The sequence below is a fragment of the Amphiura filiformis genome, unplaced genomic scaffold (genome assembly GCF_039555335.1).
Source record: "Amphiura filiformis unplaced genomic scaffold, Afil_fr2py scaffold_41, whole genome shotgun sequence".
In the NCBI taxonomy this organism is placed as follows: Eukaryota; Metazoa; Echinodermata; class Ophiuroidea; order Amphilepidida; family Amphiuridae; genus Amphiura; species Amphiura filiformis.
In genome coordinates this window covers 22,501-36,387 of record NW_027305505.1, presented here as the reverse complement: position 1 = coordinate 36,387, position 13,887 = coordinate 22,501, and positions in this window count along the sequence as shown.

Sequence of the window (13,887 nt, the reverse complement as noted above, 5' to 3'; positions counted from 1 at the left end):
AACCCTAATCCTGACCTTAAGCCTAAACATATCCCTAACCTTAACCCTAAACCTAACCCTAAGCCTAAACTAACCCTAAGCTAAGCCTATCCCTAAGCCTAAACCTAACCCTAATCCGAAGCCTAACCCTAACCCTAAGCATTATCTAACCCTAGGTTCTTAGGAGTTGTTCCGGCGTCTAACCCTAACCCTGACCCGAACCCGACCCATAACCTTAGACCTAACCCTAACCCTAATCCTGAACTTAAGCCTAAACCTATCCCTATCCTTAACCCTAACCCTAAACCTAAGCCTAAACTAACCCTAAGCCGAACCGTAATCCTAATCCTAAACCTAACCCTAAGCCTTGCCCTAACCCTGGGCTAACCCGAACCCGAACCCGAACCCCAAAACCTAACCCTAGCCCTAATCCTAAAGTAAGCGTAACCCTAACCATAATCAGGGCAGGGTACCCGTCAGTCCGAACCACCGTCAGTACTAATTTTTAGGATTACTAACCCTAACACTGAACCCGACTCCCTGTCCTTTTACCTGGAACAGGCTGCCCTTGTTACACAAGACTTCAAGGCTTTGTTGATGTACGAGATCAGCTTCTCGTTAATGTTATGGTTCGGACTGAGGGTGTTTCGGACTGACAAGGAGACCTAAGCCTATCCCTAACCCTAAGCCTAACCCTAAGCTTAAACCTAACCCTAATCCTAAACTGAAGCATTACGACCCTAACCCTAGGTTCTTCACGGTTGTTTGATGCCATGCAGAACTGTATTCATTTTTAAGGAAAGTTGAAAACTGATGGCGCTATTTATCTTAAATCTTGTGTCCATCGTTACAAGGGGTAGACATTTGTATAATGGCATTAAAACATCATAATGAGTACCATATAGCAAGGAAATATTCAAACTACTTTTTTATCATGAAATGAAAGGAATAATTAATATTATTCGGCTATTTAAAAATATATGTAAATAGCGCCCTCAATTTGCCCATAAATATACAGTTTATAGAATAAAAATTACCACAAAAAGGCAGAAAAAGATGGAAAATAAAATCCAAGTTTAAAATAGCTAAAACATGTATGTGTATATTATTAGTGTGATAGCTGTTGGTATTGTAAAGGTCTAAAATTGAAAATTATGTTATGTTTTGTTAGAACAATTTATAAATGATCACATCAAACAACCGTGTCTTAGGAGTTGTTCCCGCATCTAACACTAACCCTAATCCGAACCCTTACAATAACCCTAATACTATACTTAAGCCTAAGCCTAACTATAACCATAACCAGGGTACACGATTACTAACGCTAACCCTAATCCTAACCCTAAAATTAGGACTGACGGTGGTTCAGACGGACGGGGAGACCCCCATAACCGATGACCCTAAGCCTTACCCTAACCTTAGTTTCTTAGGAGTTGTTCCGGCGTCTAACCCTAACCCAAACTTAAACCCTAATCCTAAACTTAAGCCTAACCGTAACCCTAATCCTAACCCTAACCTAGCCCTATCCCTTATTCTAAACCTAACCCTAACCCTAACACATAACCCTAAACCTAAACCTAACACTAACCCTAATCCTAACCCTAATAATAACCATAACCCTACGCTTAACCATAAGCCGAACCACAACCCTAACCCTAACAATAAGCCTAACCCTAACCCTGACCCGAATACTAACTTTAAACCTTACCCTAATCCTAATCCTAAATTTAAGCATATCCCTAACAATAACCATAACCCTATCCAATACACTAACCCAAACCTAACGTAGGCACCATCGGGTATAATTATGCCTATTAGCACCTCTGATTATAAGGCAATCAGTTAAGGTCAAGGTTTGAGAACAGGTAATTATTCCGGCGTCAAACCTGAACCCTTGCCCTAACCATGACCTTAACCCTAACCCTAACCTTTACCATAACCCTAACGCTAAGCCTAACCCTAAGCATATCTTTAACACTAAGCCTAAACCTAACAATAATCTTAAACCGAAGCATTACCCTAACCCTAGGTTTGTAGGAGTTGTTCAGGCGTCTAGTCCTAACTAGAACCCTAACTAAAACCGTAACCTAATCCTTACCCTAACCCTAGGTTCTTAGGGGTTGTTCCGGCGTCTAACACTAACCTTTACACGAACCCTAACACAAACCTTCACCCTAACTCTAATCCTAAATTTAAGCCTAACCCTAACCCTTACATTAACCCTAACCCTAATCCTAAACTTAAGCCTAACCCTAACCATAACTCTAAATCTAACCCTAACCTAAGCCTAAGTTACCCCAACCCTAAGTCTAACCCTAATCATATACCGAAGTATAACCCGTAGTCTTACCCTAACCCTAGGTTCTTAGGAGTTGTTCTGACGTCTAATCCTAACCCTGACCCGAATCCGAACAAGAACCCGAACCCTAACCTTAACTATAACCCAAAGCCTGACCCTAACATTAACCCTAAACCTATCCTATACCCTAACCCAAACCCTAACCTTAACCCTAATAATAATTATTATTTATCTTTTTTCTGCTTTTTTGTGGTAACCTTTATTCTATAACTGGACATTTGTGTGAAAATTGAGGGCGTTATTTATATACATTTTAAATTTAAATTAGCAAAATAATATGAGTTAGTCCTTACATTTCATGATAAAAAGTTTTTTGAAAATTCTCTTGCCATTTGCTAGTCTTTTTTATGATGTTCTATTGCCATTATACCAGTGTTTACCTCTTCTAAAGATGCAAACAAGATTTTTTGGAGTTAAGGTTAGGTTAAGGGTATAGGTTAGAGTTAATGTTAAGGTTATGGTTAGGCTTAGCTTAGGGTTGTGGTTACGGTTAGGGTTCTTGTTCGGGTTTGGGTCAGGGTTAGGATTAGGATTAGACGCCGGAACAACTCCTGAGAACCTAGGGTTAGGGTAAGGCTTAGCGTTAGGGTTAGGCTTCGGTATAGGATGAGGGTTGAGTTAGGGTTAGGCTTAGGGTTAGTTTAGGCTTAAGGTTACGGTTAGAGTTAAGTTTAGGATTATGGTTCTGATTCGGGTCAGGGTTAGGGTTATACGCTGGAACAACTCCTAAGAATCTAGGGTTAGGGTAATACTTCGGTTTAGGATTAGGGTTAGGTTAAGGGTTAGGGATAGGCTTTGGGTTAGGGATAGGCTTAGGGTTATGATTAGGCTTACGGTTAGGCTAAGGGTTAGGATTAATGTTCGGATTAGGGTCATGGATAGGGTAAGGGTTCGGGTTTGACGCCGGAAGAACCTTAACCTGTTCTCAAAACTTGACCTTAATACTGATACTGATTGTGTTATAATAGGTGCTATAGGCACAATTATACCTGATGGTGCCTACGCTAGGCTTGGATTATTAGGCTTATAGGGTTAGGGTTAGGTTAATGTTAGGGTTTGGGTAAGGGTAAGTGTTAGGCTTAAGTTTAGGGTTAGGGTAAGCGTTAGGGTTATGGTTACGGTTAGGCTTAAGTTCAGGATTAAGGTTAGGGTTAAGGGTTAGGTTTAGGTTAAGGGAAAGGATTGGGGATAGGGTATGGGTAAGGGTTAGGGTTAGCCTTAAGGTTAGGGTTAGGATTAGGGTTAGGGTCAGACTTAAGTTTAGGATTAGGGTTAAGGTTTGGGTTACGGTAAGGGTAAAGGTTAGGGTTAGACGCCGGAACAACTACGAACCTATGGTTAGGGTAAGGCTTAGGGTTAGGGTTAATGTTAGGGTTAGAGTTAGGCTTAAGTTTAGGAATAGGGTTAGGGTGAAAGTTTTGGTTAGGGTTCGGGTATGGGTTAGTGTTAGACGCCGGAACAACTCCAAAGAACCTAGGGTTAGGGTAAGGATTAGGGTTACGTTTTAAGGTTAGGGATCGGGTTCTGGTCAGGGTTAGGGTTAGACGACGGGACAACTCCTAAGAACCTAAGGTTCGGGTAATGCTTCGGTTTAGGATTAGGGTTAGGTTTAGGATTAGGGTTAGGATTAGGTTAGGTTAATGTTAGGGCTACGGTTCGGGTTAGGGTTGGGTAAGGGTTTGGATTTGACACCAGAAGAACTCCTAAGAACCTTAACTGAGTGCTATAGGTAATTATACCCGATGGCGCCTACGTTAGGCTTAGGTTAGAATTAGGGTTATGTTCGGGTTTTGGTAAGGCTTAGGGTTAGGGTATGCGTTAGGGTTATGGTTATTGTTAGGGTTAGGCTTAAGTTTAGGGTTAGAGTTATTGTTAGGGTTACGGTTCGGATCAGGGTAAGGGTTAGGCTTAGTGTTAGTGTTAGTGTTATGGTTCAGCTTAGGGTTAGGCGTAAGGTTATGTTTATTTTTAGGGTTAGGCTTAAGTTTAGGATTAGGGTTAGTGTTAAGGGTTAGGTTTAGGGTTAAGTGTTAGGGATGGGCTTAGGATAAGGGATAGGGCTAGGGGTAAGGGTTAGGGTTGGGCTTAAGGTTAGGGTTAGGGTTAGGCTTAAGTTTAGGATTAGGGTTAGTGTTAAGGGTTAGGTTTAGGGTTAAGTGTTAGGGATGGGCTTAGGATAAGGGATAGGGCTAGGTGTAAGGGTTAGGGTTGGGCTTAAGGTTAGGGTTAGGGTTAGGCTGAAGTTTAGGATTAGAGTTAGTGTTAAAGTTTGGGTTAGGGTTAGACGCCGGAACAACTTCTAAGACCCTAAGGTTAGGGAGCTTTAGGGTAAGGGTTAGGGTTAATGTTAGGGTTAGGCTTAGGGTTATCGTATGGGGTCTCCCCGTCAGTCCGAAACACCGTCAGTCCGAACCACCGTCAGTCCGAATCACCGTCAGTCCGAATTTTTATGGTTAGGGTTAGGTTTAGGGTTAGGGTTAGTGTTAGGGTTAGTAATCCTAAAAATTAGTACTGACGGTTGTTCGGACTGATGGTGTTTCGGACCTACGGGTGTACCCTGGTTATGGTTAGGGTTAGGCTGAAGTTTAGGGTTCGGGTCCGGGTTAGGGTTAGCACGGCCGTTCGCCGCCTATGCGTGATGTCCACTTTTATCTAGAGCGCCCTCAGTTTTGACTTAAGGAGTTTTATTTGGTTTAAGTGGTGTTGGGCGATACAAAGAGTTATAATTTAAAACTACCGATACCAATTAGCACACAAAAGTATAGCGGTACTGTTGACTCAAAATTCCCATACCGCCCAACCCTACATAGTTACCGAATGTAATCGGTCGCCGATAATGGCGACGAAATGTCCTTTCGAAGTTGAAAATAGCCCATTTTGATCACTAGAATAGACCCACAAAAACACTCCCAATTATATTTTATTAATTTTTCAAGTAAACCAGAAGCTTTAGATAAAAATGCTATCCAAGAGTTACCGTTCACACTCCTTAGATGCTTGATAATAGACAACTTATGTCCGTACACCATCACTAAATTCACTGCACAAAATGCGAATCATACCGTACGGTATAGCGTATTTTAGTCAGAATATTGGAACATAAAACAGTTAATAATCATCCTCGCTTTATTTACAAGTAAAACAGATGCTAATGATAATAATTTGTGCGAGCATAACAGTGTCACGGTCCATATACTTTGCAGAAATGATATGACATGTACTGATAATACACGCACCATAGCCACTATACTGTACTACAGTACAGTACATGTACATGTAAACTCTACATAGAAACCCAAATGTATAACATGTAGTGTGTGTGCGCCGACTGAAATCATTGTGAGTTGCGATTTTGTTGTCAAACCCTTACGAAGCATTAATTTGGTTCGTGTGAGATACGTAACGATACGCTATGACTTTTCGCTTGTTTTACCAATCTCGATAAATTCTCCATTTTTTATATTTTGTCCTTCCGTAGTTCTTTACGATGCCGAAATAGTGTATCGGTATGTTCTGATATCATCGTCGCACTCTTCCGAAGAACCAATTTGGTCCGATTTACAAATGTAACGCTACGCGATGAGTTTTAGCTTGTTTCAACTAGCTACGTAACTAAATGCTCTAAGGGCCAAAATTTCCGATAAAATTCTACATTACATATAATTTTATGTACCGGGTTCCGTAGTAATTTACGGGTTCCGTAGCAATTTACGGGTTCCGTAGCAATTTACGGGTTCCGTAGCAATTTACGGGTTCCGTAGCAATTGACGGGTTCCGTAGCAATTGACGGGTTCCGTAGCAATTGACGGGTTCCGTAGCAATTGACGGGTTCCGTAGCAATTGACGGGTTCCGTAGCAATTTACGGGTTCCGTAGCAATTTACGGGTTCCGTAGCAATTTACCGGTTCCGTAGTTATTTACCGGTTCCGTAGTAATTTACCGGTTCCGTATTAATTTACCGGGTTCCGTAGTAATTTACCGTTTTAATTTTAAAATAACATACCGGTATATTCCGATTTCAACATCAAGTTCTTACGAAAGACCAATATTTGTTTTGTCACATGCGTAAGTTACGTAACAATACGCAAAGAGTTTTCGCTTGTTTTTACCAGAAACGTTACAACATTTTCTGCGGGGCCTAAAATCTCGATAAATTCTAGATTTCCATGTTGCCCGTAGTTCTTTGCGATGCTGAAATAGTGTATCGGTGTGTTCCGATATCATCGTCGCACTCTTTCGAAGGACCAATTTGGTCCGTGTTACAAATCGTTGGCAGAGTGCTACACTATCGTAAGTGCAGTAGAATGTAATAGCTGCCATTTGCATCATTTCAATAAATGTACTTATTTTTAACCAATAACACTAGAAAAACACCTACCGTTTACAACTACATGTAAATGATGTGATATCTTGGGTTAGCTTAGTGGCCATCAGGCAAGTAATACAGAACATCAACACTTTACAATGAGGGGATGTGCTGCAATAATACTAGGTGTTTTACAAAAGGCAGCTATTACATTCTAATGCACTTACGATAGTGTAGCACTCTGCCGACGAAATGTAACGCTACGCGATGAGTTTTAGATTGTTTCAACCAGCTACGTAACTAAATGCTCTACGGGCCAAAATTCCCGATAAAATTCTACATTGTCTAATGTCTTGTTCTGTACTGGGTTCCGTAGTACTTTACGATGCTGAAATAACATACCGGTATGTTCCGATTTCATCATTAAGCTCCTACGACAGACCAATTATGTACGCAACAATACACGATAAGTTTTAGTCCGTTTTAACCAGCTACGTAACATATTTTTTACGGGGCCTAAAATCTGGAGTAAATTGTACATTTTGCCTGTGTCGTACTTCTTTACGATGTTAAATAGGCTAAAATAGCGTACCGGTATTTTCAGATTCACCGTCACAGTTTATGTTTTGGTGAAAAAAAGACCGAATTTTTCCACCCGTCTACATTCGGGCCACTGACCGGGTCTTCAAGAATCGGACTTTCACTTTGGAATAGATTCAATTAAACTTACATTAATTGCTTTAGCTTAGAGACAAAATTATTGTTAAATTGAAGGTATTGGACACTTTAACTATTATATAACCATGATCTAATGGGATTTTAAGGAAGCTAAAAACTTAACTTTCAGTAAGCTTAAAAACTTAACTTTCAGTAAGCTTAAAAACTTAACTTTCAGTAAGCTTAAAGCGTAATATGTATTACGTGTCCATATCTTCAACGTACTCATCAGTAACGGTGGGCATTCGCTGTGTAGGCGTCTGACACGCGACAAACGTATATACGAGACTAATAGTTTACCCCCTCAGTTTTCGTTGTTTTCGATAAAAGTGGACGTTAAAAACGGCCGTGTTAGACGCCGAAATAATCTTAAGAACCCAGTGTTAGGGCAAGGCTTAGGGTTTGGGTTAGGCTTCTGTTTAGAATTAGGGTTAGGGTTAGGCTTCGTGTTAGTTTAGGCTTAGGGTTAAGGTTAGGGATAGGCTTAGGCTTTAAGTTCAGGAATAAGATTAGGGTTAGGTTTAAGGTTAGGGGTCGGGTTCGGGTCAGGGTTATGCGCCGGAACAACTCCTAAGAACCTACGGTTAGGGTAATGCTCGCTTAGGGTTAGGGTTAGGCTTCGGATTAGGGTTAGGGTTAGGGTTAGGGTTAGGGTTAGGGTTAGGGGGTTAGGGTTAGGGTTAGGGTTAGGGTTAGAGTTAGGGTTAGGGTTAGGGTTAGGGTTAGGGGTTAGGGGTTAGGGTTAGGGTTAGGGTTAGGGTTAGGGTTAGGGTTGGGGTTAGGGTTAGGGGTTAGGGTTGGGGTTAGGGTTGGGGTTGGGGTTAGGGTTAGGGTTGGGGTTAGGGTTAGGGTTAGGGTTGGGTTGGGGTTGGGGTTGGGGTTAGGGTTAGGGGTTAGGGGTTAGGGGTTAGGGGTTAGGGTTAGGGTTAGGGTTAGGGTTAGGGTTAGGGTTGGGGTTAGGGTTAATCCGAAATGCCCGAACTTTCCTGGGACTGCTAAGGTCTGGCTCTAGGTTGTCTTGGTAGACCTAGGTAGGGTTATCATGGATCCGCGTAGGCTTAGCTTAGCTGCTCTTTTTGGCCGAGATACCAGGGTGCAAAGTTTGTACATAAGTCTATGGAAACAAATTTAAAACGCCATTTTGAAAGTGAAGATGACCCATTAGATTTTTTTTCCTGTGAGGTTATTTGTAGAACTAATTACGATCTACGTTTTGCAAAAATAATCAGGTCAATAGCACATTCCGTTAAGGAGATATGGCTTCTACAGCCCTGGGTGAGTATGTAAATTAAATTGAACAGCCGCCTATATCTAACAAACTAAAAACCTGCCGAACATAAATTGGACGACACATGTAGAGCTCGTCGAGATCTACTTGGATCTTAATTTTTAACCAAATCGGATGACGGGAACCACCCCAAATAGGCCATATATAGGCCAAAAACCTTGGCTGTTCCATTTAATTTCAAGTGCGCGCTATTAGCCAAGTAGCGACTACCAATTTATTAATTACTGTATAGGTTGTCGTTGAGCCAACAATTTAAAAATTGTCACATTGACTTGTTTCTTGTCTCACATTATAGGTCTGTTTGAGTAGAACAAAAGTGACACTGGATTTTGTAAAACAGTCTCTTACACTGCTTGGCGACGCTGTCGCGCTCGGAGCGATCATGCGTAGCACATTAAAATGGCATATACTTGATTTTTGTCAAAATTGTCGTACGGAGTTGGGAAATATGTCATATTAAAGCTTGTGTTGAGTAGAATAAAAGATTCGTATTTTGAAGCTAATTTTTTATATATATAAATATTGAAAAAATTCAAAAAATACAGGATCAAAATTGTAAACCGTCAAATACACTGTCAAAAATGTACACTTTATATACCAAAATATTACGGTGACTTTAAAACGAAGTCTTTATTTTTCATTTGACCCTTTGACCTTTTGCGTGACATTTGACTTTGTAGTTAATCACATCAAATATGATTTTACACTGGGTATATCACTCATAGAAAGAGAGAATACAAAATACGCCTTACCTGGAGCTATCCAATGAATCGAATGACTTGTATAAAAATGACCAAAGTAGCACATTAGAAATTTACGGTGACTTTGAAACAAGTCTTTAATATTCATTATTAAGTTATTATAAGTTCCTTGAAGTTCATATTTGAGATGAAGGATTGGTATGAGGAACTCTTTTCACAACCGAGGTCAAAGGTCAATAAGAGGTCAAACGTACATTTTTTCTAATAAAGTCACTTAACAAGGTCAAAGGTCAACGAATTTTACATCGTAGTAGAGTATGTTTATGAAGCTTTAATATGAGCCACTAACCACTTCTATAGTGCATTCCGTTCTTGAGATATTATTTTTTTCTTAAATCCAAGATGGCGGCAAAAAAAAAAAAAAAAAAGATGGTCCAATATTAATGAGAATGGTATTTTTGGAAAGCTTATTTTTTATGCAATATGGGGAACAAATTTAAAAATTCAAAAAATCACGTCCTCAAAAATCCAAGATGGCGGCTAAAAAAAGTTTGTCCAAAATTAATGAAGATCGTATTTTGGAAAGCTAATTTTTAATGAAATATGGGAAAAATATTAAAAAATTCAAAAAATCACGGCTTCAAAAATCCAAGATGGCGGCTAAAAAAAGGTTTGTCCAAAATTAATGAAAATTGTATTTTTGGAAAGCTAATTTTGTATGCTATATGGGGAAATATTTAAAAATTTAAAAACTCAAAAATTCAAAAATCCAGGATGGCGGCTAAACAAATTTGTCCAAAATTTGACCCTTGATTAACCTTTGACCTTTTGTGTGACCGTTGACTTTGTAGTTAACCACATCAAATATGATTTCACACAGGATATATCACTCATAGAAAGAGAGAACATATAATACGACTTACCTGGAGCTATCCAATGGCTCAAATGACATGTGTAAAACTCAAATGACCAAAGTATCACATTTAAGAAATTTACGGTGGCTTTGAAACAAGTCTTTAATATTCGTTTTTAAGTTATTATAAGTTCCTTGAAGTTCATATTTGAGATGAAGGATTGGTATGAGGAACTCTTTTCACCACTGAGTGAAAAGGTCAATCAGAGGTCAAATGTACATTTTTTCTCATAAAATCACTAAACAAGGTCAAAGGTCAACGAATTGTATACCATAGTAAAGTATGTTAAATAAGCTTTAATATGAGACACTAACCATTTCTATAGTGCATTTCGTTCTTGAGATATTTTTTTTTCTTAAATCCAAGATGGCGGCCCAAAAAATTGTCCAAAATTAACGAAATGGTATTTTTTAAAGCTAATTTTTTACGCTATAAGAAGAAAATATTTAGAAATTCAAAAACTCACGTCTTCACAAATCCAAGATGGCGGCCAAAAAAGTTTGTCTCAAATTAATTCAAATGTTATTTTGGACAGCTAATTTTTATGCTATATGAGAAAAATATTTAAAAATCAAAAACTCACATCTTCAAAAATCCAGGATGGCGGCTAAAAAAGTTTGTCAAAAATTTGACCCTTGAATAACCTTTGACCTTTTGTGTGACCTTTGATTTTGCTTTTAACCACATCAAATATGATTTCACACAGGATATATCACTCATAGAAAGAGAGAACACATAATACGCCTTACCTGGAGCTATCCAATGGCTAGGGTTAGAGTTAATCCGAAATGCCCGAACTTTCCTCTGACTGCTAAGGTCTGGCTCTATGTTGTCTTGGTAGACCTAGGTAGGGTAATCATGGATCCGCGTAGGCTTAGCTTAGCTACTCTAGTTGGCCGAGTTACCAGGGTGCAAAGTTTGTACATAAGTCTATGGAAACAAATTTAAAACGCCATTTTGAAAGTGAAGATGACCCATTAGGGTTGGGTTAGGGGGTTAGGGTTAGGGTTAGGGTTAGGGTTAGAGTTAATCCGAAATGCCCAAACTTTCCTGGGACTGCTAAGGTCTGGCTCTAGGTTGCCTTGGTAGATCTAGGTAGGGTTATCATGGATTCGCGTAGGCTTAGCTTAGCTGCTCTTTTTGGCCGAGTTACCAGGGTGCAAAGTTTGTACATAAGTCTATGGAAACAAATTTAAAACGCCATTTTGAAAGTGAAGATGACCCATTAGATTGTTTTGCCTGTGAGATTATTTGTAGAACTAAATACGATCTACGTTTTGCAAAAAAAATCTGGTCAATAGCACATTCCCTTAAGGAGATATGGCTTCTACAGACCTGGGTGAGTATGTAAATTAAATGTAACAGCCGCCTATATCTAACAAACTAAAAACCTGCCGAACATAAATTGGACGACACATGTAGAGCTCGTCGAGATCTACTTGGATCTCAATTTTTAACCAAATCGGATGACGGGAACCACCCCAAATAGGCCATATATAGGGTTAGGGGTTAGGGTTAGGGTTAGGGTTAGAGTTACGGCATATTGCCGTAAATATGGTTGGGAGCTAGGAGTTGTGCTTCGAGTATATGATAGGTCTGATGAAGGACAGTATGGATCCCCGTTGGGTTTTTGATACTCCAATTAAAAATACCTAACCCTAGGGGTCAAAGTTTGTACATAAGTCTATGGGAAAAAATTGAATTGCATTTTTGAGAGTGTATTTGGGGTTTTACAAATTTGAACCTATGAAGAAAGCTAAAGAGGTTGTTGACAACTACGTTTTGCAAAAAAAATCAGGTCAATAGCACATTCCGATCAGGAGATATGGCTTCTACAGCCCTGGCTGAGTATGTAAATTAAATGGAACAGCCGCCTATATCTAACAAACTAAAAACTTGCCGATCATAAATTGGACGACACATATAGAGCTCGTCGAGGTCTACTTGGATCTCAATTTTTAACCAAATCGGATGACGGGAACCACCCCAAATAACCCTAGGGTTAGGGTTAGGGTTAGGGTTAGGGTTAGGGTTAGGGTTAGGGTTAGGGTTAGAGTTAATCCGAAATGCCCGAACTTTCCTGGGACTGCTAAGGTCTGGCTCTAGGTTGTCTTGGTAGACCTAGGTAGGGTTATCATGGATCCGCGTAGGCTTAACTTAGCTGCTCTTCGTGGGCCGAGTTACCAGGGTGCAAAGTTTGTACATAAGTCTATGGAAACAAATTTAAAACGCCATTTTGAAAGTGAAGATGACCCATTAGATTTTTTTGCCTGTGAGATTATTTGTAGAACTAAATACGATCTACGTTTTGCAAAAAAAAAAAATCAGGTCAATAGCACATTCCGTTAAGGAGATATGGCTTCTACAGCCCTGGGTGAGTATGTAAATTAAATGGAACAGCCGCCTATATCTAACAAACTAAAAACCTGCCGAACATAAATTGAACGACACATGTAGAGCTCGTCGAGATCTACTTGGATCTCAATTTTAACCAAATCGGATGACGGGAACCACCCCAAATAGGCCATATATAGGGTTAGGGTTAGGGTTAGGGTTAGGGTTAGGTTAGGGTTAGAGTTAATCCGAATTGCCCGAACTTTCCTGGGACTGCTAAGGTCTGGCTCTAGGTTGTCTTGGTAGACCTAGGTAGGGTTATCATGGATCCTTGTATGCTTAGCTTAGCTGCTCTTTTTTGGCCGAGTTACCAGGGTGCAAAGTTTGTACATAAGTCTATGGAAACAAATTTAAAACGCCATTTTGAAAGTGAAGATGACCAATTAGATTTTTTTTGCCTGTGAGGTTATTTGTAGAACTAAATACGATCTACGTTTTGCAAAAAAAATCAGGTCAATAACACATTCCGTTAAGGAGATATGGCTTCTACAGCCCTGGGTGAGTATGTAAATTAAATGGAACAGCCGCCTATATCTAACAAACTAAAAACCTGCGGAACATAAATTGGACGACACATGTAGAGCTCGTCGAGATCTACTTGGATCTCAATTTTAACCAAATCGGATGACGGGAACCACCCCAAATAGGCCATATATAGGGTTAGGGTTAGGGTTAGGGTTAGGGTTAGGGTTAGGGTTAGGGTTAGGGTTAGGGTTACGGCATATTGCCGTAAATATGGTTGGGAGCTAGGAGTTGTGCTTCGAGTATATGATAGGTCTGATGAAGGACAGTATGGATCCCCGTTGGGTTTTGATACTCAATTAAAATACCTAACCCTAGGGGTCAAAGTTTGTACATAAGTCTATGGGAAAAAATTGAATTGCATTTTTGAGGGTGTATTTGGGCTTTTACAAATTTGAACCTATGAAGAAAGCTAAAGAGGTTGTTGACATCTACGTTTTGCAAAAAAAATCAGGTCAATAGCACATTCCGATAAGGAGATATGGCTTCTACAGCCCTGGCTGAGTATGTAAATTAAATGGAACAGCCGCCTATATCTAACAAACTAAAAATTTGCCGAACATAAATTGGACGACACATATGGAGCTCGTCGAGGTCTACTTGGATCTCAATTTTAACCAAATCGGATGACGGGAAGCACCCCAAATAGTCCATATAATCCAAGATGGCGGCTAAAAAAGTTTGTCCAAAATTAATGAAAATCGTAT